Raw genomic sequence first — 23,139 nt, 5'->3', positions numbered from 1 at the left:
ATATTAAGTATAAATATATGTAATATAATATTACATGTTTTTCAAATTGTATAACTTATGTGTAATTTGATTTACTGTTGATTGATTTCAAAAATATCATTGGTCTAGGATCGATCAACTAGGATCGATGTAAGTCTTTTTATAAACCGCTTGCGTCACTTAAGAAATCGAATAGTAAATAAAAACTAGATATTTTTTACTACTAAACATGGAAAAGATGCTATGTAAGAACATACTATACGAGGTGTGATCAAAAAGTAAGGTGAATTTTGAAATTTAGCGGGCTACGTCCGTTCGATCTTCGACTTTTTTATTTGGTTCTGTCGGTACACTCGTCTAGAACATACGTTCCAAATTTCAGCTTTGTAGTATGTTTGGTTTGTTTGTGAGAGGCATCAAGGTTAGAAGTGTTTTGCGTGCTCCACGATTTGCTGCTGTCTAAAAACATGAATCAAAGAGTTTGCATTAAATTTCGTGTGAAAAATGGAATCAAATGTTCCAAAACACTTGAAATGCTGAAAGTGGCATACGGTGAGTCTACTTTAAGCCAAAAAAATGTTTACAAGTGGTATAAACTCTTCCAAGAAGGCCGAGAAGACACCGACGACGAACCTCGTTCTGGACGCCCCAGCACATCAACAACTGATGAGAATGTTGAAGAAGTGAAGAAAATAGTGTTGGGAAATCGTCGAATTACCATTAGAGAAATTGCTGATGATATTGGCATCTCATTTGGTTCGTGCCAATCAATTTTGACGAGTGTTTTAGACATGAGACGTGTGTCAGCGAAGTTTGTTCCGAAATTGCTCAATTTCGACCAAAAGAAACGTCGCATGAGCATCGCCCAAGAGCTACTGAATGACGTCAACGATGATCCAGATTTACTCAACAGGGTTATAACAGGTGACGAAACATGGGTATACGGTTATGACGTCGAGACTAAGACTCAATCGTCCCAATGGAGACATTCTGGATCACCAAGACCAAAAAAAGCACGCCAAGTTGGATCAAATGTAAAGGTTTTGCTTACAGTTTTCTTTGACTGCAGGGGCGTGGTGCATCATGAGTTCTTGCCACAGGATAGAACAGTAAATAAGGAATATTACCTGCAAGTTTTGCGCAATTTGCGCGAAGCAATCCGCCAGAAACGTCCGAATTTGTGGAAAAATAAAAATTGGCTTTTGCACCATGATAACGCCCCTGCTCACACATCGTTGCTTGTGCGCGAATTTTTGGCTAAAACCAACACAGTAACGATGCCACAGGCACCGTATTCCCCAGATCTGGCCCCCTGTGACTTCTTCTTGTTCCCAAAACTGAAGAGGCCCATGAAAGGACGGCGTTTTGCCACGATTGAGGAGATAAAGACGGCATCGAAGGATGAACTAAACAAGATCACAAAAAATTATTTTTTGAAATGCTTTGAGGATTGGAAAAAGCATTGGCACAAGTGCATTATATCCGAGGGGGATTACTTTGAAGGAGATAAAATAAAAATTGATGAATAAATAAATATTTTTTGAGAAAAATAAAAATTCACCTTACTTTTTGATCACACCTCGTACATATTCAATAGTAATGATTATGGCTGCAATCTTATATTAGTATGAGTAATATATTTAACAACATGTACTTTTTGCTGCCACTATGAAAACACCCGTGAATATTCTTCTAATTTAACGGGTATAATATTTTGATAATTAATTTCCTTTGTTCTCATACGTTTTAATTTAAAATATACAAAAGATAAATATGTAGTTTCTATTTTATTTTTATTCATTCTCTTTTTCTTTCTACCAAATTTTAACACAACGATATTCATTGTAGTATCCGAGATGGTTATAAAATTAATAATTTGTACAAATAATTTTAAAACATAACGTATTATGTTCTTAAACCAATTTACTAACATATTTCCATTCTTGCAGTTTATTATCCATGTTAATTATTCATAAATTGAATTTATCGCTAAAATAGCAATCTTACACCCTTTGATATATAATAATAATAATAATTTCAAAGTATAGGAAAATTCAAAATTTCGCGTTCTATTTTTGCATCAACAAATCACAACGCTGGATGTCAGCGACTCATCTTTTTTTAAAGATAAGATAGGAATAAAATATGTAAAAAGTATACAAATAAAAAATAAATATAAGGCAAAGATAAGGATAGGATAGAACTATCAGCTGCGCCTAACAATTTAATTTTGTTTCTTTTTTAACGTATTGGTTCATGGTATCAAACTTTCCATAGGATTTCTCCATATCAACAGATATATTATTTTAATTTAACTGTTTTTTCCATTGTTCATCTGAAACCATTTGGAGAGTTTGTTTACATTTATAAATTAAATATTAAAATTTATTTTAAATAAATTAACGGTGCCGACTGCACCGAAATAAATTCGCAGAATTTCATATAAAATATCAATTTACCATTCTTCTCCATATAAATCATATTTATCCAAAGCTAAACTTTACAATAAAGATATATTCAATTAATTTATATGTCCAATAAATAAATGCAATTGAAGTGCATTAAGATTACTTTATCGTATTTTTTTAAAGTTAGGCCACTGAGAGAATGTAGAAGTCATTTACAGTTTAATGCCTACACATTATTATACTTATTTGTATTGATAGATGTAAAGTACTTCGATTTATTATTATGACCGATTTACTCATAACTGTGACACACATGACGAAATTCAGTCAATCAAGTCATAAATAAAATTACTTCACTCAGCATCACTTTTTCATATAGGAAAATAAAAATATATAGGTTTAGATAAACTTTACGCGTTTTTATCTTCTTTTGTATTTCTTATTGTTATATCGATATTAACATATTTAACAAATTACTATTTTCAAAGGTAGATTTTTCCATTTTTTTAAAAAACCCATATCACAGCCGAAAATGTGTATTAGTGATGAAACACGTTTTCAAATTTATGATTTATTATATCAAAAACTGCAATAAATATAATCTTATACTATTTTTTTCTCAACGTGTTAATTTATTATTAAACTTATTTATTCTACTTTTTGAATAAAGATTGCAACATTACAACTTTTATTTTACACATTCAAAAACCAAATTTTCGATTATTAATAGAAAATATTTAGAGCAATTTCAACCTATATTATTTGTATGAAACGATTTCTTCGTTGTTAGTTTCATATTATGAGTATAAACGATATTACAGTCTACTTTTTTACTTCCTTATCTTCAAAATTATCCGTATGATAAATTATGATGATTTGAATTGTTATTAGTAAAATCTCAACTCAAAACCATACCTATATGCTTATTTTCCGCCATATAAGTATATCACGCAATTATATCTCAGCCATCAGATCGCTATATGCTTCAACGTGGCATCCATCACTTTTTTATAAGGGATAAAACTGATAAACAATGAACTACATTATGATTATAAATGATGAATGAAAGATTAAATTTTTTATATTTTATTTTTTTGCTAAAAACAAATTAAATTAAATCTGAAATAAAAAATCAACTAAATTCAATTTGACTTCTCGCGGCTTTTTTCATTTGGGCCAATCAGGTCACGAATAAAATGCGTCAATAAGGCTTCCATCACTTTTTTATAAGGGGATCTTCGGTTCTATTCAACATTTATTAATAAAACAAAATAGAAAAGAATTGCCATGGACAACGTAACAACAGCATATAGGTTTCGATAATAAGGGTTGAAACCCTTAGATTTAATAGGGGCAAAACTGTATTTTCCTAGTATTTGTTTCGTGTGAAATTTCACAGAACTGTTACAAAAATATAAAAAAATGTTTTTCAAATACAAAATGACAAAAAAGAGTTAACCTGTTTCGGTGTTTCCGCATAATCTTTTGTTATGGGGGTGAACTACCGCTAAATCCTATTATAAAGCAAACAAGATAAATAATACAATAAACGAATCCCCGATTTTGATAAAATTGTGATATGTTATAGAGCACTGAAAAGTAAGGAATAAGTATCTTTAATCAGCTAATATTCAATTAATTTTCAATAACTTTTATGAATTTTCACAATTAATTTTATTCATTCTTTAAATGATGAACAATAATGATAGTCTTCAAAAAAGAGTTTGAAGCATAAAGATTTTTTACACCAAGTACAGCGAACTATTCCAATATTACTGCAGCCTTCAATATTGCAATGCATTTTGTAAGAATCGCCAAAGCTGAAGTCGACAGGATTCTCAAATTTTCCAGGGTTTATGTCAAGGTAACCACTTTTGTACCAAGAATATTTAATAAGATTTTTATATCTTGGGGGTGAAAATTGGTTATGTACTAGAGATTGCAGTTTAATAATATTATTACATTTATACAATTGCATATCATAATCCATTAAAATTACTTTGTCTGAAATATGTCTAACATAATTTTTCGAAATGCGAAAATCAAATACGTCTAAAGATTGAATTTATCCTGTAGTTCCTGTAGAAATTTTTTTTATATTTACTTCTTTATTAACAGGTGTAACTTCTTCTACTATTTTAGGACAATGCCCACTCCAAGAATTTAATAATAATATACTTTAAGGACCAACTTTCGGAAAATATATTTTTTGTAACCAAATTTTAGAATGATCTGAAAAAAATTATGTTTTTTAATGTTGTTGTATAGTTTACAGGTATTCTCGTAAAATTTTACTTTTTTTAAAGAAAATTTTGATTAATACCTGAAGTCAGTTTTCCAGATTTTGATGCTTCAACATGTACATTTTTAGATCGAAATAAATTAGATTTAACAATTGGTCCAAACTAGCCACTTTTTTCTATTAAAACAATGAAAAGTGGTGAAAGTTATCTTGAAGGATATCTTGGAGGCGCTGAAAAGTAACTTCGGGATCCCACCATACCTGCTTCGGGTTGTGGAGGATTATCTAAAAAACAGACGGATAACATACGAGACGATCGAAGGTCATGTAACGAGACAGGTCACCGCTGGGGTGGCACGGGGGTTGATATTAGGACCTGACATCTGGAATAGCTTATACGATAGCTTGCTTTGGTTTGGGGTGCCGCTCGGAGTGACCCTCGTCGACTATCCTGATGACATGGCGGCAGTGATTATGGAGAGGTCTCCCGAGCTAGCGCAGCTGGCGTTGAACCAAACCATGAGACGAGTCGGACGATGGATGACAGACCTCGACCTACAACTCGCAACAGAAAAAACGGAACTGATGTTTCTCACGAGAAGACGTACACCGACGATACTGCACATGAGGGTGGGGACATACGAGATGGAGACCAAGAAGGAAGTCAAGTACCTTGGGGTAACCCTCGATACGAAGATGACTTTCTGGCCTCATATACAGAAAACAACCCGGAAAGCGGCAGAGAGGATAGCATCCTTGAGTCGTCTGATGGCAAATACGACGGGATCGAAATCGGGGAAACGACGACTGTTAATGGCGACAGCTCACTCGATTCTTCTATATGGTGCGGAAATATGGGTAGACTCCCTGAAGACAAAGAAACAATGTCAGACGATGATGATGGTACAGAGACAGGGCGTACTGCGAATCGCTTGCTCCTACCGAACAGTATCTGCGGAGGCTGTTTTGGTGGTGGCTGGCGTAATACCCGTGGATCTACTGGTCTTTGAACGCAAAAGGATCTACGGGAGCAGCGCGGACATAGGACGAAAGAACGCGACAATCGCCGAGCGTGACAGGACAATTGACATATGGCAAGTCCGATGGACAGAGGAACGAGGTGGTAACTGGACGAGACGACTGATACGGGACTTGAGGCTGTGGCTCGGAAGGAAATTTGGTGATGTAAATTTCTATGTCACCCAAATCTTGACGGGCCATGGGTACTTCCGACAGTACCTTTACAATATGAACAGAGTACGAACACCCGACTGTAAGTACTGTGGACACGAACGAGAAGACGCGGAACACACGTTTTTCGCGTGTGACCGCTGGACAAGACTCAGACAGGAACTGGAAGAAAGGGTCGGCAGCATCACCCCCGATAACATCGTAGCTCTGATGCTGCGTGAACCCGAATGGTGGCGCTTAGTCGCTACCTAAATGGAAACTATACTGAGACGTAAGAACGCTGACGGCTGCCTGACAGATGACTGAGCAGACGAAGTGACGCTACGTAACGAGATACGGAGGAACGACACGAACGGACGAACACAGACAGAACCTCCAGTCAGAAGTAATATCAACATAGTCCCTGGCTAGGGGAAGGACACCAAGGAGGTGGCGGTTTAGTGGATAGGTCTATTTTTTTTTCGGGAAGTTCTACATAACCCCTTAGTCAGAAAGACTAAGAAGAATCCGCAAAAAGGATTCCGCAACTCCTTGTAAAAAAAATATTAATAATAATAATGATAATAGTAATAAGCATAATTGCAATAGCAATAACAACAGTAATACTTTTAATAGCAATGATAATGAAAAAGAATAATAATAATGAGAATAATATTCATTATTTACTTTAGATTTTTTGATAAATTCATTAAATCGCATCAAATAGTATTATTATGAAATTCCAGACTGTAAATATTTTACTATAGATAGAATAATCATTACTTCAAGAATTCATCTGAAAAACTTTTGGCTTACGAAATAATTGTTACAGTGAAAAACTCCTAAGTTTGACAACATTAAAATTTATTACAAAACGCAAAAGAGGTTGATAAACTAATTTTATTAACCTACGTTTTTTCATTTGTAAAAAAGTGTGGACTTTTTGAATTTATAAAATTATATAATTATGAAATTTATGAAATAGTTTATTATTTATGAAATTACTTTTGAAATTATGCTAATTTTTAAAAGCAGATAAATAAATAATCTTTGATTGAAACATAAAACGAGACGTTATTTGTTACATACAAAATGATTGAATAAAATATCGGTAATATGTCTATAATCGTGTCTACGGTAAAGTATAGGCCTTCGGCTTGTCTGGAGGTTAGGGGTTTGAAGTCGTATGGTTAAAAAGCACAACCATTTAGCCTCTTTGTTGTTTAGGGGTTTAGGGTTTAAGGCTCTTTAGTTTAAATGTACAGGCTACAAAGATCACATATTTGTAAACAAGTTTTTATGGAAGTTAAAATTTTTTTTCGACATTTTCGTTCACCACCATTGGTTCCGCCATTTTTAATTTTCAAAATCTGATATCGGATTTTTAAAGAGCGATCTCCAAAATCCCTATATACAAACCTTCTACTAAATATAATGGATTGAAGTATACTTATAGTTATTTTGTATTAGGGGTGGTTTACCCCCCTTAGGGCTAACAATTATTAAAGACGTCAACTAAATTTTGTTATTATGGATGTTTAAACATTTTTTCCAATTTTTTTTAGTCGGTTTAAACATTTTTATTATAAAATAATGCCAAAAATATATGTTTTTAACCCCTAAAAAAGGAGATGCTAACCTTACTCTTCAAATCACCATGAAATACTTGCTCCTTTTGTAAGAAATAACCTCCAATTTGTTTCACTGATAAATATTAATTTTAAGTCGAGATATTAAAAAAAACGCTTTTTGGGGGTTAACTTTAGGGGAGGTTTTTACCTCTTTAAAGTGAAAGTTAGCCGATAAAAAAAAGACGTGTTTCTTATTTTTTTATGTTCTACAATATGTATCAAAATCATCAAAATCGGTAAGTTCGGGTTGGGTATCTTTCCTTGTTAGAAGATTTTGGATTTTTGTAAATGTTTATGATAGTTAATTATTGAATTATCGTAATTTATAATTATTAAATAAGTACTATGTATCGTTAATATTAACTAAGTTTAGTACGATTTTGTATAAGTAATTATAAACTATAGCGTCACTCTTGCTCTCAACAGTGGCACTTCAAGAGCCATCTCTGGAGAAAAAGGCCCAAGTTAAAAAAGGACCGCCCTATCTCTCTCTGAAAATTTACGCCCACAGACCAATAAAGAAATGCTAGATATGATTAGAAAATTTTCCACCGATACAAAACTTGACCGTTATCGCTTCATGGGTCTGAGGAAAGGGATTTCCACCCAACCACCCACTGCTTATAAAAAGCTCTGTACAAGACTGTGGGAGGAGAGTGAGTGCTGTAGGAAACACAGAAAGATCAGTAGTGCAGTATAGTACCAAGAAGTGAGCCAAACTCAGCCAAAACTCAACCAAGAAGTAAGCCAAACTCAGCCAAAACTCAGTCAAGAAGTAAAACTAAAACTCAGTCAATAAGTCAACCAAGTGCTTCCAGAATAGAGAGAAAGAGAGAGAGAGAGAGAGAGAGAGAGATATATATATATATATATATAGAGGTCAAAGAGCAGAGAGTGCGCAGCCTAAATATAAAACAATCAAATAAAATAAAACTAAGTAAAACCTTATCTGTCTGTCCTTTTCTTTCTTTAAGTAGTCCCTTCTTTGGAAATTCATTATATGTGAGTGTAGTGAATTTTCATTAAAGTCCCTTAAGAACACGTTAATCGTGAGTCTGGTGTGTGCGTAATAACATTTGGTTATTATATACCGCGCTAGCATTCAGTTTTCTCCACGCAACAATATTGCTCGTCCCGGCTTATGTGTTACACGATAGCCAAATCAAAGCAACCCTGAGTTTACGCTTACACCAAGTGTACCTGAGAGTGACCTCGACATCACACCCTTATACCATCTTTCAAGTGAAATACTCAGAAAACCGCAATTCTAATCTAAAATAGCCGCCATATTGGATTTTTTAATTCTGATACCGGATTCGTGATCAGCGTCTTCAAAAGCCCTTTTATACCAATTTTCATATAATTATCTTGAAAACTCTGTTCAAGACCGAATTTATTCGAAAAAACTGAAAATTTTCCGTCTTTCATTTTTTATAAATAATTGAATAAATAAATTTTTTAATTTTTAATCAAAGCATTACGAAGCCTAACTACTAACGATGGTATAAAAATTTATTCGAGAGCGATTGTGCTCAAAACGGTCGCGGTACCGATAAAAAACTGAAAAAATTTAGATTTATCATATATGATACGCTGCCCCTGAAAGGGTTAAAAAATGTTGTACTTACCTTGAATCCTGTAATTGTGCTTATTAATACACCCGTATCAAGAATAAAGCGTGTTGTAATTTTAGTTAGTCATTCACAATTCATACCATAGAATTTATACATACGCGTGAATCGTACGCGTGAATAAAGTATAGTATGCTATACTTGTACTATTGTCATATTGCTACCTAAATATGATATTCGTTAACAGTACTGCTCTTGTATTTTTTCGATATTCTGTGCATGAAGACGTATTATAATATTATAATATTATAATATTATAATATTATAATATTCTGTGCATTAACGCACGTTAGAGAAAGCAAGCTCGTGCCTTTCATTTAATTTCATTGATTAGCTTGTGCTTTTTAGTTTATTTTTGTGCATTATTTTATTATTAAATCATGATGATCAAAAATATCACCAAATACTCGTATTTCGGGAAATAAATAATTTTTGAATTATTTATTGAAAATATTTTTATAATAATTAGTAAATAACAAAAGAAAAAACATGGTATTTTTCAAAATTGTCTGTGAATACCGTAGTTTGTATTCCGCTATGTAGCATAATTTTTAAAAATGCTAGTATTTTCGACTCACTTAACTTCATCGTCTTAATTCGTCATTTTAAATTATTCAAGTAAATGCAAGTAATTAGGTAGAAAATTTTTTTTTTAAATCGTCTATAATTATTACAGTATGAAGTACGTGTAACACATAATATAATAATAATTTTTTAAAAAATTATACTTCGTCGGAATGTTTTTTAAAAATTATTCAAAACTGTGTGATTTTAAACTGTTTTCAAACGAGAGGCCTGCTCGCCGTAATGGCTGCCGAGTGCGCGTGACGTCATTACTATACCGGCTGTTGATTCATGTGCAGTGTTTATACGGTGGACGGATTGTTGATCAAGATACACGCATGTAAAACATATTATTTTGAAAATAGTAGACATGAGTAATAAGCTAGATCCTGATTTCTTAAAAGCTGATTCTGGAAATCTTCCAAAAGTGAATATTTTTATGGTTTTAAATTACATAAAAAATGATGACAATTTCAATGATCCTGAAGTCCGAAATGCAAAAATGAATGAGTATGTATATGTTATAAACATAGTGTTCGGCATAATTATTTTTTATGTATTTTAACAATTTTGTTTATTGTCTATAGATCTTCAAGAGAAAATTACGGAGATGCTGCTATGGGTTATGTTTGCTTGAAACGAGACGGAGCTTTATGTATATTAAAAGCCTCAATTTGTCCTGAACACAAGGTTCGTGATACGCCGTACAAAGTTACTTTGATAGTTAACGAAAAAAGTAATACTGTTAACACGGTAGAGTGTGAAGATTGCCCCGCATCCCTTGGTAAATATAAAATCAATAAAAAAATAGGTAGTCAAGTTTCTGAAATGCAAATCAATGTTGCCTTTTATTTTTCTCCAAACAGGTGGCTGTAAGCATGCGATTGCACTTTTGATGTGGGTCAATAGACGGACTGAAGAACCTGCTCCAACAGAAGTTAAATGTTATTGGAAAAAGTCCAATTTAGCTAAAGTGACAACTACAAATAAGTATGTTGCAGCAGCTGATTTGTTTGAAGGTAAAAAATTACCTGTACCACCAAATGACATTGAACCAGAAAAAATTAAACACTTTTTTCAAACAGTAACTGAAATAGCCCAGAAAAAAAATATTGATAGTCAGATTACTCGACATTTATTTGATATAAATAGTAATAACCATATCAAAGCTGTATCATTGCATCAACTTATGATTTTGTTTAATGAAATGAAAATGAATGAAGCAGATGAATTCCTAAAATTTGCTGAAAAGAAAATTGAAAAATTAATGATAGTAGAGGTGGAAAAAGCAACAAAGAGTCAAAGTGATGATCCGTTATGGTATGAATGTAGGTATGGACGAATAACTGCATTATTAATTTATGAAGCTGCTCATTGCCGTACAGCCGACGGATCATTGGTGAAAAAAATCATTGGAGCTGCTAAAGTTTTTCTCTCACAAGCCATGCAGAGAGGCAAAGATTTGGAAAAGCAGGTATTGCTTGAAGTGAAAAAAAAGAAAAACATAAGTTGTAGAAGCTGCGGATTATATTTATTGTCGTCGTGCCCTGTTATTGGAGCCTCGCCAGATGCTGTTGGATCAGATTTCATCGTAGAAATAAAATGCCCTTCTTCAACTGATAATATCAAAACTTATTTGTCAAAAGGTGTCATAAGTGAAAAATGTAAAGCACAAATGTTTACACAAATGTTGTGTGCGAACAAAAGGAAAGGTTTATTTTGTGTAGCAGATCCTCTTTTTGAACAGAATAAAAAAGTAACTACAGTTTGGTTGACATATGATGATAAATTTACTGGAACTATAGAAAAAGCAACTGAATTTTGGAAGAAATATATTTTCCCTCGACTGATGACATCTGTATCCTGATGTGAAGTTTTCTTACATTAGTAAAAAGTAAACCTATCAAAATATTTGTATTTGTGTGTTACACTATTTTTGAAATAAAAATCAAAGAAGGAATCAATCAAGTGGCACAAAAGTGATTTCAATTTTATTATTTGTAGAAGAAAGAAAAATGTCTCAAATTTTTTATTAAAAAATGAAAAATTTATTTTTCAACTTACAGGTTAATTTCTTCATAAAAATTCAAAATTTTATTATACATGTCAGTTTTTACATCCAAACGTGAAAGACTAGTCTATTGTCTTATTATTGGTGACTGCAAGTTAACTAAAGCTGCTGCAATAATAGCTATTGAATCGATGTAAGGCATAACAGAATGATGCAAGTTTGCATGAGGAGACAGCATTTCAAATTCTCTCATCCTACCAATAACCCTTTCAATATGAATGCGTAAACTGGCAACACGTTTAGTTTCTCTTGATTCTAGTTTTGTTAGTTTGCTATTAGAAGACTTACTTGGAGGTCGAACCAACCTGCACTGTTTTGCTGACAATAAAGTATCTATGTGTTTGAACCCTCTGTCAGCCATCACAGTACATTTTGGTGGTAAAGTTTCTTCGATTGTACTTATTTGATACAATAGTGTATCTGAAATTCTTCCTCCCCATCCACGAGAAATAAAATTGATAAATCCATCTGGTGAACATGATATTAAAAATTTCAATGTATTTCCTTTTTTATATTCAGACCATGATAATGCTTGATTAGTACTGTTTGATGGCTTCTGAATTTGTATTTCAAAAGCATCTATAATAGCCCGAACGTGATAATAATTTGCCCGAAATTGAATGGGCATTGATTTTATAACTGTCTTCTTATCAGGAAAATAAATAAAAGTCTTCATAATATTAGCTAATTTGAATACTGTTGTATGAAAAATATTACTGGCTTTGGTTGAACTCACTCCAAATTGATGGCCTAATCTGACAAATGTGTCATTCAATTTTATTTTCATAAGCGTTAATTTTATGTCATCTGTACCGACTCCAGTTAATATAGATAAATGTTCTAAAAGCCAAAACCATTCAAGTGGCAGTCCTAAGTATCTTTTTGGATCAGTAGCAATAAAATATACAGTCATATTCAAGGCATTCCTTTTCCACACTAAATCATTTTCTTCTATATCTTGAACTTCTCCAGATGAAGGTTTATATTCGCTAATGGTTTTTGAGGTCAAAGTATTAGTGATTGATAAACTTACTAAATCAGCGTCTAACCTCTGTAGATTGTTAACAGGATACGTTTGATTAATTTTTAATTTACTCACACCATCTTCAATATCACTGGTACTCGTAGACTTTTCAGCAGTTTTACATTTTACCATCACACCTAAACTGCGAAAAGGCGGTTTTCGGTTGACTTGAATTTTCTTGTTGCTATACTTTTTTGGAGTACTATTTTTCAAGTTGATATTTGACTCATGACTTTCTCGAAGAACCCCCTTCACTGCTGATAAGTTTGAATTTTTTTCTTGATTGTCATTTGCGAAAATGCATTGCTTATCGACCTCAAGATTTTCTCGTAATTCTGTATTAGACTTTTGATTTTCATGTACAACTTTCTGTGGAATGTAAGATATATTTGAGTATTTTCCTTGATTACTATTTTTAAAATTACATTGAATGTTTACCTTTTGATTCTCTTGCAATAATATGTTCGACTTTTGACTTTCATTCAAAACTCTTTTTGGAATGTGTGATAAATTTGAATTTTCTTCTTCATTATAATTTTCAAAATCAAACTGCATGTTTTCCTTTTCATTTTCTTGTAAAGTTTTCTCCGGGATGTATGATAAACCTAAATTTACGTTTTGATTGTGATTTATAAAATTAAATTGCTTGTTCAATTGACTGTGCTGCAATACTGGGATTTTTGTACAAAATAGACTTGATTTTTTCTTTCGGTATTGATTCTCACTACTATGAATGTTCAAATCTACTATTTCTGTATTGCCAAGCTCTCTTGTAATTTCATTTTTTGCATGTATTTCATTTTTTTGTCGAAAGCTATTGCTATTGGAAAATAATTCTACAACAGCTGCTTTGTGTTTGATATTTTGGAAACTTTTTCTTGCAGATGGTTTGGTAGCACTTTTGCGATTAGGTTGACAATCAAAGTAACGTGGCAATACATCGTTTTTCAATTTTATTCGACCTCCAAATAATTTGAATCGCATGTAGTTTTCAAGATCATTCTCAATCTACAAAAAAGATAGGAGACAGGTATTTGTAGGTTAGATTACACTAATTCAGTGGTATTACTTTAATTATATATGTTAATAATACACTTACATCTAAATGATCCTGGCAACAATAAAATTGTGAATTAGTTGGCTTGTCACCACGTCGTGCAAGTTTAAACCATTGCTGCTTCTTATTCAAATTATCGGGTACATACACGAAGACTTTGTCAGGATTTTTCTTTGAATTGTTCCCACACAATGGAACAAAACATGCTCTATAGCCTTTGATATTTGTTTTTGATGATACTTGAACCTCTTTTTCACTCATTGTATCAAGACACTTTTGAAAACAATCAATTCAAACTCGCAGTTCAACGCAGTTACGTGTTAAAATATCCAAGTTTTATAGTGATGACGTCACGGGCTCTTCTGCTAGCCGCTAGTCGGCGTTTCGGCGCGTTTGTCTCACGTTTGAAAAAGTGCACTTTTCAATAATTTTTTTTAAATGCAAATATGCGTTTAAAAAATCCAGGAAAAAAATTGTTATAACAAAACCTTATATTAACTATCGAATGACGCTATTATCTCAAACACGTTTTTTCCCTAATTGTTGAATTACTGAAAATTGTGTTTAGCAAGCAAAAGTCATTACGTGCATAAATGTAGTTGAGCACCGTTTTCAGTTGACTGCGGCGTGCGCATGTCAGCTCTCACGCCGCCCCGCGATCGCCATGCTGAGTTCTACATTCTTAAGCCGAAATATTGATTGGCTACTCTTTAAAGTTGATTATTTCATTACCTAATCACCAAAAAAAAACCTAGCCCTCTTGGACACTCTCGAATATTTCATCTCAGGTCTCTATTATGAGTATGAGGATATATACGTGAGTGCCGAAACAGAGCTGATCTTGCGATTGACTCGCTTGTCCAATACTGTTGAGGGAGCTAGAGGTCTGAGCTCACCGAGAATATCTACCGTACAGCTCTCGCGTCGCAACCTCCTCACCTACCTGACTTGAAATTACCCACTTTCAACAGCGTGGAACGGAATTGGGAGTCGTTCAAGGAATTCTTCAGCTTTATGGTGATAGGTGTCCCATACATAGCTAATGTGCCAAAACTCTCTCAAATCGTCTGTAATTTCGAGGTAGCGTGAGGTATTCTTCTGCAGAGCTATGATAACACGAGAGTCAAGCTAGCCGACTACTTAAACCGATTACGCTCTATGACTGGTATGTCTTCCTTCATGGCTTCCGAGACCACTCGATTGTTAGATACAGTCAACGAGGTTGTGCGATCCTTGACAGCGCTGGGACGACCTGTCGGCCATTAAGAAAATTGGCAGGTTCAGCTGGTCGAGATGAGACAGGACGTTCAAACCAGGGAAGACTGGGAAAATCCATTGAAAACTTGGACACTTTTTCCTATATGTCGACCTGAAGAATTTTCTCGAATATCAATTAAGGACTCTTCAGATTTCATGCGCAGTCAATACCAGCATCTCTGAAAGTTGAGGCGCATGGTAGGAAACGACCAGAATGGTTCGCTTCCATACTACCCACATGGAGAGCAATGGAAATCCCAGTGCGGATTGTAGTCGATCTCCCTGCCAGGTTTGCCAAGGGCAGCATGGAGTTTCGGGCTACCCAAAGTTTAAAGCATATCCATCTGAATAACGGAAGAAGTTTCTGAAGCAGTTGAATCCGTGCTACAACTGCCTCCGCGGAGGTCATAGAGATAGCAAGTGTCCATTCTCCTTCCACTGCAGAGTAACAGGCTGCAGTGCACTGCATTATATTCTCCTGCACCAGGAGCCCTCATCATCCAATGTCCTCCATTCACATTCACATTCTAAAGGAGCGATACTGTTGGCTACTGCCCGAGTGATTGTCCACTCGGAAAACGCCGGCATTGAGGTCCGAGCACTACTGGATCAAGGTTCCGTAACAATCTTCCTTTCCGAGTTAGTCGTTCAGATCCTACGTTTACCCAAACGGCTTACATAGTCGACCATCACTGGTTTAGGTGGTAATTCTGGCCTTTGACCCCAAGATGAGGTGAATGCTATACTGAATTCTATCGATATGCCTTTGTGGAGGCATCTATCGGCATTAGTCTTGCCAAAGGTCAGCTCGCTCTTTCGTATCAGACCAGTTATGACGAAGGTTTGAGCCTGGTCTCACCTGGACGAGCTACCTCTAGCGGATCCGGAATATTGAAGGGTCCGTGAAGGGTCAAATCTGCTTTCTAGAATCTGATGTCTATCCTACCCTTCTGTTGAGTGGCTTGAGGAAGGGCCAATCAAATGAACCAATAGCTGAAAGGACAGCCCTTGGATGGATACACAGTGAACCCATCCCCTTGCTCTATTCCTATCCGTGACCTTCTCGGCATTACCACCACGCAGAGATCAGCAACTTGGATCTGATAATGGAACTCCGGTGATTCTAGGAGTTGGAGGAGTTACCCACGGTTCTATAACTATCCAAAGAAGAACAGGTTTTTGAAGATCCCATGGGAAAGTTGACTCTGATTGTTACGTTCTCCGGCTCCCATTCTCCAAAGTACGGGAGTTTGACGAGCAGGATGTAGACTCTATGAAAAATACTATTACGTCTGCAATAATAGCTACGTATGATGCTGTTGTACCTCCTAGAAAAGTTGTACTATAAACCAAGCACAAGCCTTAGGTTACACCTCATAATGAGATACGTGCTCTTATGAGGTGTCGTGACTAGACTTATAAGTACAGTAAGTTAACTAATAATTCCAGTGACTTTAATAATTATAAAAGTCTGCACCATAAGATAAGCAATGAAATTTCCAATTGAAAAATTTATTATATAAAAGGGAAACTTGGAAACTTGGGAATACCAGTAGTAGCAGAGGTAAATGGAGATAGCTTGACACCATTGGAGTTAGTAAAATAATACTTGGTTCTACATTTCTATTTTTCGGTAGTAACACGAACTTATGCTTCCGTTTTAAATCGATATCTGTCCTTTACTTCCCCAATTTTAAGTCCATTTTGACTGTGAAGACTATATAGACTAACTTATATAAGTTTAGCCTCACCTCAATTACTGTACGTGATATTTAAATAGCGCTTGCTATAGACACACAACTGGCAAAGATCTCGTTACCGTTACTCTCTAATGAAGTTGCACTTATCTGTCTAATCTTTGATGCTTCGATAAGTTCAAGTAATTTTTCGCCCACTGTGGAAGGTCTGCAACTCCTCCTCAATCTGGGACACAAAGGAGCCGCCCGATGAAGGTGTGAAGGTAGTGACACCTTTTAATTTATGGTCAGACCCCATGCTGAGTGTCTAAAAGGCATTTGATGTACCTTTGACACCTTCCGCGTGCCAGTGGGCCCCATGCTGAGTGTTTAAAGGGCATTTGATGTTGGTTTGACACCTCGCGCGCGCCGCCAATGTATAAGGGATATGTGTATGTTCTGGGACACAAAGAGGCCGCCCGATGAAGGTGTCGCGATAGTGACACCTTTTAATCGCGATAAGGTGAGACCCCATGCTGAGTGTTGCATTTGATGTTCGTTTGACACCTCCCGCGTGCAAGTGGGCCCCTTCGAGGGGGCCAGTGCCCCCCCCCAACCCACCCACCCACAGAGGTTGTTAAGGTAGGATGCTGTAGAAGTCGGTAGGGTGTTTGGTAAACTATATGATGGTCTCTCTCTCTCTCTCTCTCTCTCTCTCTCTCTCTCTCTCTCTATCCCTCTCTCTCACTCTCCTTCGATAGTAGGGCGCTTATGCTGGCTGAGTGTGGACCCTCGGAGAGGGGGGTAGCGTCTCTAGCTTGCTAGACGCGGACGTCGTATAGTGTGGATGCCGTTCTCTCTCTCTTGCTTGCTGTTCTCTCTCTCTCTCTCTCTCTCTCTCTCTCTCTCTCTCTCTTGCTTGCTGTTCTCTCTCTCTCTCTCTCTCTCTCTTGCTTGCTGTTCTCTCTCTCTCTCTCTCTCTCTCTCTCTCTTGCTTGCTGTTCTCTCTCTCTCTCTCTCTCTCTCTCTCTTGCTTGCTGTTCTCTCTCTCTCTCTCTCTCGCTCTCCTTAGTAAGCTTATGCTGGCTGAGTGTGGGCCCTCGGAGAGGGGGTAGCGTCTCTAGCTTGCTAGGCGCAGCCACCACCCACCCACTCACCCACCTCCTACCTTTCATCTGACTACTCCCTCTTCAACCTACAGCGCCGAAACCGCTGCTTTCAGCGCCACCATAGTGCTTAAAAGCCGTGCTCGATTGGAAAAGAGCGCAGTCTTTCGAGACAGCCCGCTTCACTAGCTTTCTTAGCAGTGACAAGCAGTAGTAGTAGTAGTAGTGGTAGTATTACTAGTTATCCCACGTACATTTTCATTACAATGGCTTCTATTTCTTATTTTGAAAATACAGTACGCGATTTATGGAAAGCCTATTACAACTCAGACGCTAATAAGGATGATTTTATTAAATGGAAAAATATAATAATTACCGCTTTGCATTCTCTTGAAGAATATATGTTACGGCCTAACTTAAGTAGAGCAATACGACAGAGATGTCAAACATGCGCCACTCATTTGAATTGAATCGAAATTAATTTAAATAATTCCATAAAAGTCGTAGGAAATGTTAATTCATTACGAGTCATTCCAAACCAAATTGAAGGGGACGGAGTTATTTGGCGTGAAATAAATTCAGCATTTGAAAAACGTATCATTACTGGATTCATAGACAATCAAGAACATACAGATATAAAGTCATTCTTAAAAGCAGCAAATAAACTATTACAACTACAAATACCAAAATATCTTTCAATTCATAATGCTCTAAAAATAAATATAGAAATGTCAGCTTAATTTATCGTAATAAAAGATAATGTAGAGGACATTCAAATAAAGTATTTCAACACCGAAAATGTTTCTATTTATAGAACGACAGATCTTAAATTATGGTTTAAAGAAAATATTGAAGATATTATACTTAAAAATTCAGAAGAATTTCAAGAAAAAGATTGCGGTTGGACATTAAAAACTATCATCGGTATTACTGTTAATATAAATAAATTTAATCCTTTCAAACCTGGCTCATATATTCAACTTCAGTTTAATCAAAAGCCGTGGCTTAAAACTTATGTAGATTTGAATACAGAAAAAAGAAAACAAGCTAAAAATGAATTTGAAAAGTTATTCTATAAACTCATGATTAATACAGTATACGGAAAGACTATGAAGGATGAAAGGAAACGAAAAGACGTTAAATTAATTAGTGCATGGAGTGGTAGATATGGAGCAGAACCACGGATCGCATAACCCAACTTTCATATTAGTTCAATCTTTGATGAAAATTTAGTAGCAATACAGTTATCATGGACGTCTATTAGTATTAAAAAACCAATATATATTGGACTTTGTGTGCTAGATCTCTCAAAAACATTAGTATATGACTTCCACTATGGCTACATAAAAGAAAGATTACCTCATAAAGCAAAATTACTTTATTCTGATTCAGATAGCCTCGTATATGAATTTCAAGATGTTGATATATATGAAATAATGAAAGAAGATATCAATAAATTTGATACATCAGATTACTCAGAAAATAATCAGTTTAATATGCCGTTAGTTAATAACAAGGTTCTCGGTATTATGAAAGATGAATGCAATGGTAATATTATGAGAGAATTCATTGGACTTCGAAGTAAAATGTATAGTATACTAATAGAAAACCATCATGCAATAAAGAAAGCAAAAGGCGTAAAAACACATACTGTCATAAAAACAATAGATCATGAAGATTTTCGAAACTGTTTATTGGATTTAGAAATTATTAGGCGTGAGCAATGTAATATACGAAGTGTATTGCATCAAGTAAGAACAGAAAGAGTGCAGAAAGTAGCACTAAGTCCATATGATGATAAACGATGTATATTCGATAAAAATCCTGATACACTTCCATGGGGTCATTACAAAACTATTGAAACGTCAAAGCTAAAAATCGTGAATGCGGAACAACGCAGGAAAAGAAAGATCATAGAAATGGAAGAAAATCCTCAAGAAAGTTGTAAGCTTCCTCCAACCTCCGACAGAAGTCGCTCAGAACAGAGTAGTATGGAAGAAAATCCTCAAGAAAGTTGTAAGCTTCCTCCAACCTCCGACAGAAGTCGCTTAGAACAGAGTAGTAATAGTGAGGAGGAAGAAGACTTAGTTAGGAAAAGATTAAGGATAGAATAGTGAGAGAGTAGGGACAACGGTAGAGTGGGGGACAACGGCAGACATGGCGACTGAAGTCTGAGGAGTATGGGCAATGGAATCATATGAGAAATTACTCAAGTGGGGATAAGGCGAAAAGAGAGGGAAATTACGGCGGCTCGAGTTCTCAGAAAGGGGACGCATGGTACAAAACGGAGAACACACCTCAGTCCGTCGCAGTTATTCAGCAGTAGATTGAAGCAACAGCAGTAGTCTCTCTTCCTAGTTCTCCTATTAGACTTCTAGATTTTCTCTTAAAAGTAAGTTTCTTGTATACTAGTAGCTCTCTAACTATATATCCTAGTAGTATTAATTATTGATTGATTTTTTTTTTATTGTAGAATGGACTTTTCATCAATGAATAAAATAGCCAAATCGGCATTCTTACCATGAAAAACGATGGCACAATTAGAAAATAACTGCACCTACATGATAACGAAATTATAAGATGGCTTAATACTCGTTATGAATTCAGTGTTGTTATAACAGTAGTCGACGAATTCGAAATTTTTCTACCTAAGCGAGTAAGTTTAGCGTTAGAAAAAGATGAAGATATGTTGAAAAAATTATTCGAGACTATGGAAAAAAAGGAGTTGTTTATTTACCATCGAGAAGGCTCGAATTTTGAATTTAAAAATTAATCTAGCATAATGTATAAATGTATAAATCGTAATTAAATTTATATTTAAAATTTTAATTATGTCTTTAATCCTAATTTAATTATTCCTTCAAATCCTTATTTCTTTTTTTGGAGAGATTGAAGTAATTACTTATGCGTTCTTTCTGCCGAGTTTCGACTTAGTGTAAAGGTCTCATAAGCAATGTTAGTAGTGGAAGCACCTCACAGGTGAGAGCGATGGTTGGGGCTCTCACCATTCCCTAACAAAAAAATAAGAAAGAAAGAAGGGGGGGGCGATTTCGGCGGCTCGAAAAGCGAAGTAGTGGGGTTATATTCTAAAATATCGATAAGATGTTAATAGGAATACCATGCTGTTCGAAGCATTGGTAAGAAGAAGAAGTAGTAGTAGAAGCTTAGCCATGCCAGCTATAAGAGACAACATGAGATCTCACTCCTCTTTTAAGCATGTATAATTTGCGAAAAATGTTAAAATACATCATCTTCCATACGAAGAAAAAGACTCTAGAAAAGGTATTTGGGAGCAAATAGCACGAGATCACGAACGTTTCCAAAGACGTATTGCTGAATTGAATAAAGTTATATCACGAGTATTACTCAAGAAACGTATATTGATGATGAATAGAATGCTTGGTCCTATATTAGAAAATTATCACACTATATATATGTTAAATAAAATGGAAATCTAATTTAAAGTAAAGGGAGGCTGTTGTGGCGGCTCGAAAACCAAAGTAGTGGGGAAAGGTTTTAAAAGAGCTGTGAGCCTCGAAGAGCTTCATTCTGCCTCAAGAATCGAGTAGTAGCAGTAGTAGCAGTAGTAGCAGTAGTAGCAGCAGCAGCAGCAGCAGCAGCAACAGTACAAACTGCAGTGAGAGTAGTAGTAGAAGTAGTAGTAGTAGAAGTAGTATTAGAAGAAGAATACGTAACATTCTAGATCTCTTTGCCTACAGCAAGATAAATTTTAAAATGTTATATAACATTGGAATGAAGCTTTTCGATATACTTTCTGAAAAAAATCATTATAAATTGCATGAAGATGAGAATTATCTAATAACATTCATGAGACAAGATGAATCTTGAATTATTCTTGAACTCGATTGTGAGTTCGAAATTGTTCTACCGGACTGAATGTCAAGAGCGATAATTCATCATTTGGATCTTTTTATTTATCTTTCTGATAGAGTACAAAAATATGCATTATTTATTCAATATTATGGATGTGATCGATTTCAATTTAATATTAAGTAAATGTATTTGTATATCTTATAAGATCTCAATAAAGATTGTATTATATAAATTTATTATCTGGATAGGTAAATGAGTCATTAGTGTTTCTATTAAAGCAGGTTGCGACTTGTCTTAATGGACTCCCTAGTGTCGAATTTAAAAAATGGAAGTACCTCTCAGGTAAGAGCGAAGGTTGGGCACTTATCCTTAAAATAAAAAAAAAGCAATGTAATATTTATAAATGAAAACAATTATTTATTTAAATACAAGCTAGATACATATAAATTTATATTTATGATTCATCGTTGTATAGTCTCCTTATTTATCCAAGAATTGTGAGTATTATCAAAGCCAAGCCATTTTACATAGACTTCATTACCCCGTCTTTTGCGAATTTTTTCTACAAGATAAATATCAGGATGTATAGCTTTCTGTAGTTCTTGCTCATAAAAACCATCAACAATGGGATTTTCTTGATAATCTAGTAGGTGATATGTTACAGGTTTAGTTCTCGAAATACGATGAACAGTAAAAATTTCTGTAGACCAATTAGGCGTATATCCTTTTTCAAAAACGTGTTTAGACTTGCTCACTTGCACTTTATCTCTTACCTGGAATTTCGGTTGTTTGATAAGACGATGATCGTAAGAGAATCGTGTCAAGACCTGCATTTCATTTTCTTTATACACGTCTTTAGGCTTCATATTTATGATGCGATGTTTTCGATTATTATTAGATTCTATTAAACTGGGGAGAAAGTCAATCCACTTATAATTTCCTATTAAACTGAATTTTTTCCACATAATATTTTTTAGTGTTCGATTGAAACGTTCAAAAATTGATGCTTTAACATTGCTATGAGTCGAATAAAGATTTATTTTATATTTTTTCATTAGTCTTCCAAAATTTGTATTATAGAACTCTTTGCCTCTATCCACTTGGAGATTTAAAGGAATGCTTCCCTTTTTTAATACAGACTCCATTGCGTTAGTGATATCTGTAGCAGTTTTCTGTTTTACTGGAACTCCCCAAGCATATTTAGAGAACGTATCTATAATAGTTAATAGATAGCGAAAACTTTTATTTTCTCTAGAATAGCTTTGCATCTCAACAAGATCAGCTTGCCACGTCTCATCTATTCCGCGTATATCGACTTTTCGACGAGGATAGTTTCGACGTGCTGGTTTATGTAACTCATCCACCACTCTTTGATGTTTCATTATTTCAATCTATTTGTTATAATTGAATGAATGAAAAGTCAGACGGCTTAATCATTATTTCTTTCTCCTTATTATCCTTATTATTCTTTGTTTGTAAATATTGAATA

General features: G+C 34.8%; 1 protein-coding gene across 4 annotated transcripts in view; it reads left to right on the top strand.

Moving 5' to 3' along the window:
* Positions 1 to 23,139, top strand: part of LOC131672620 (double-stranded RNA-specific editase Adar-like) — a 623,043-nt gene that overhangs the window by 235,248 nt on the left and 364,656 nt on the right. The gene's annotated exons all lie outside the window — the stretch shown is intronic.

This window comes from Phymastichus coffea, unplaced genomic scaffold (assembly GCF_024137745.1).
Source record: "Phymastichus coffea isolate CEN01 unplaced genomic scaffold, Cenicafe_Pcof_1.1 PCOF00012, whole genome shotgun sequence".
NCBI lineage: Eukaryota > Metazoa > Arthropoda > Insecta > Hymenoptera > Eulophidae > Phymastichus > Phymastichus coffea.
Note: the sequence above shows the minus strand (reverse complement) of the source record. Positions and strands in the feature narration are given on the sequence as shown.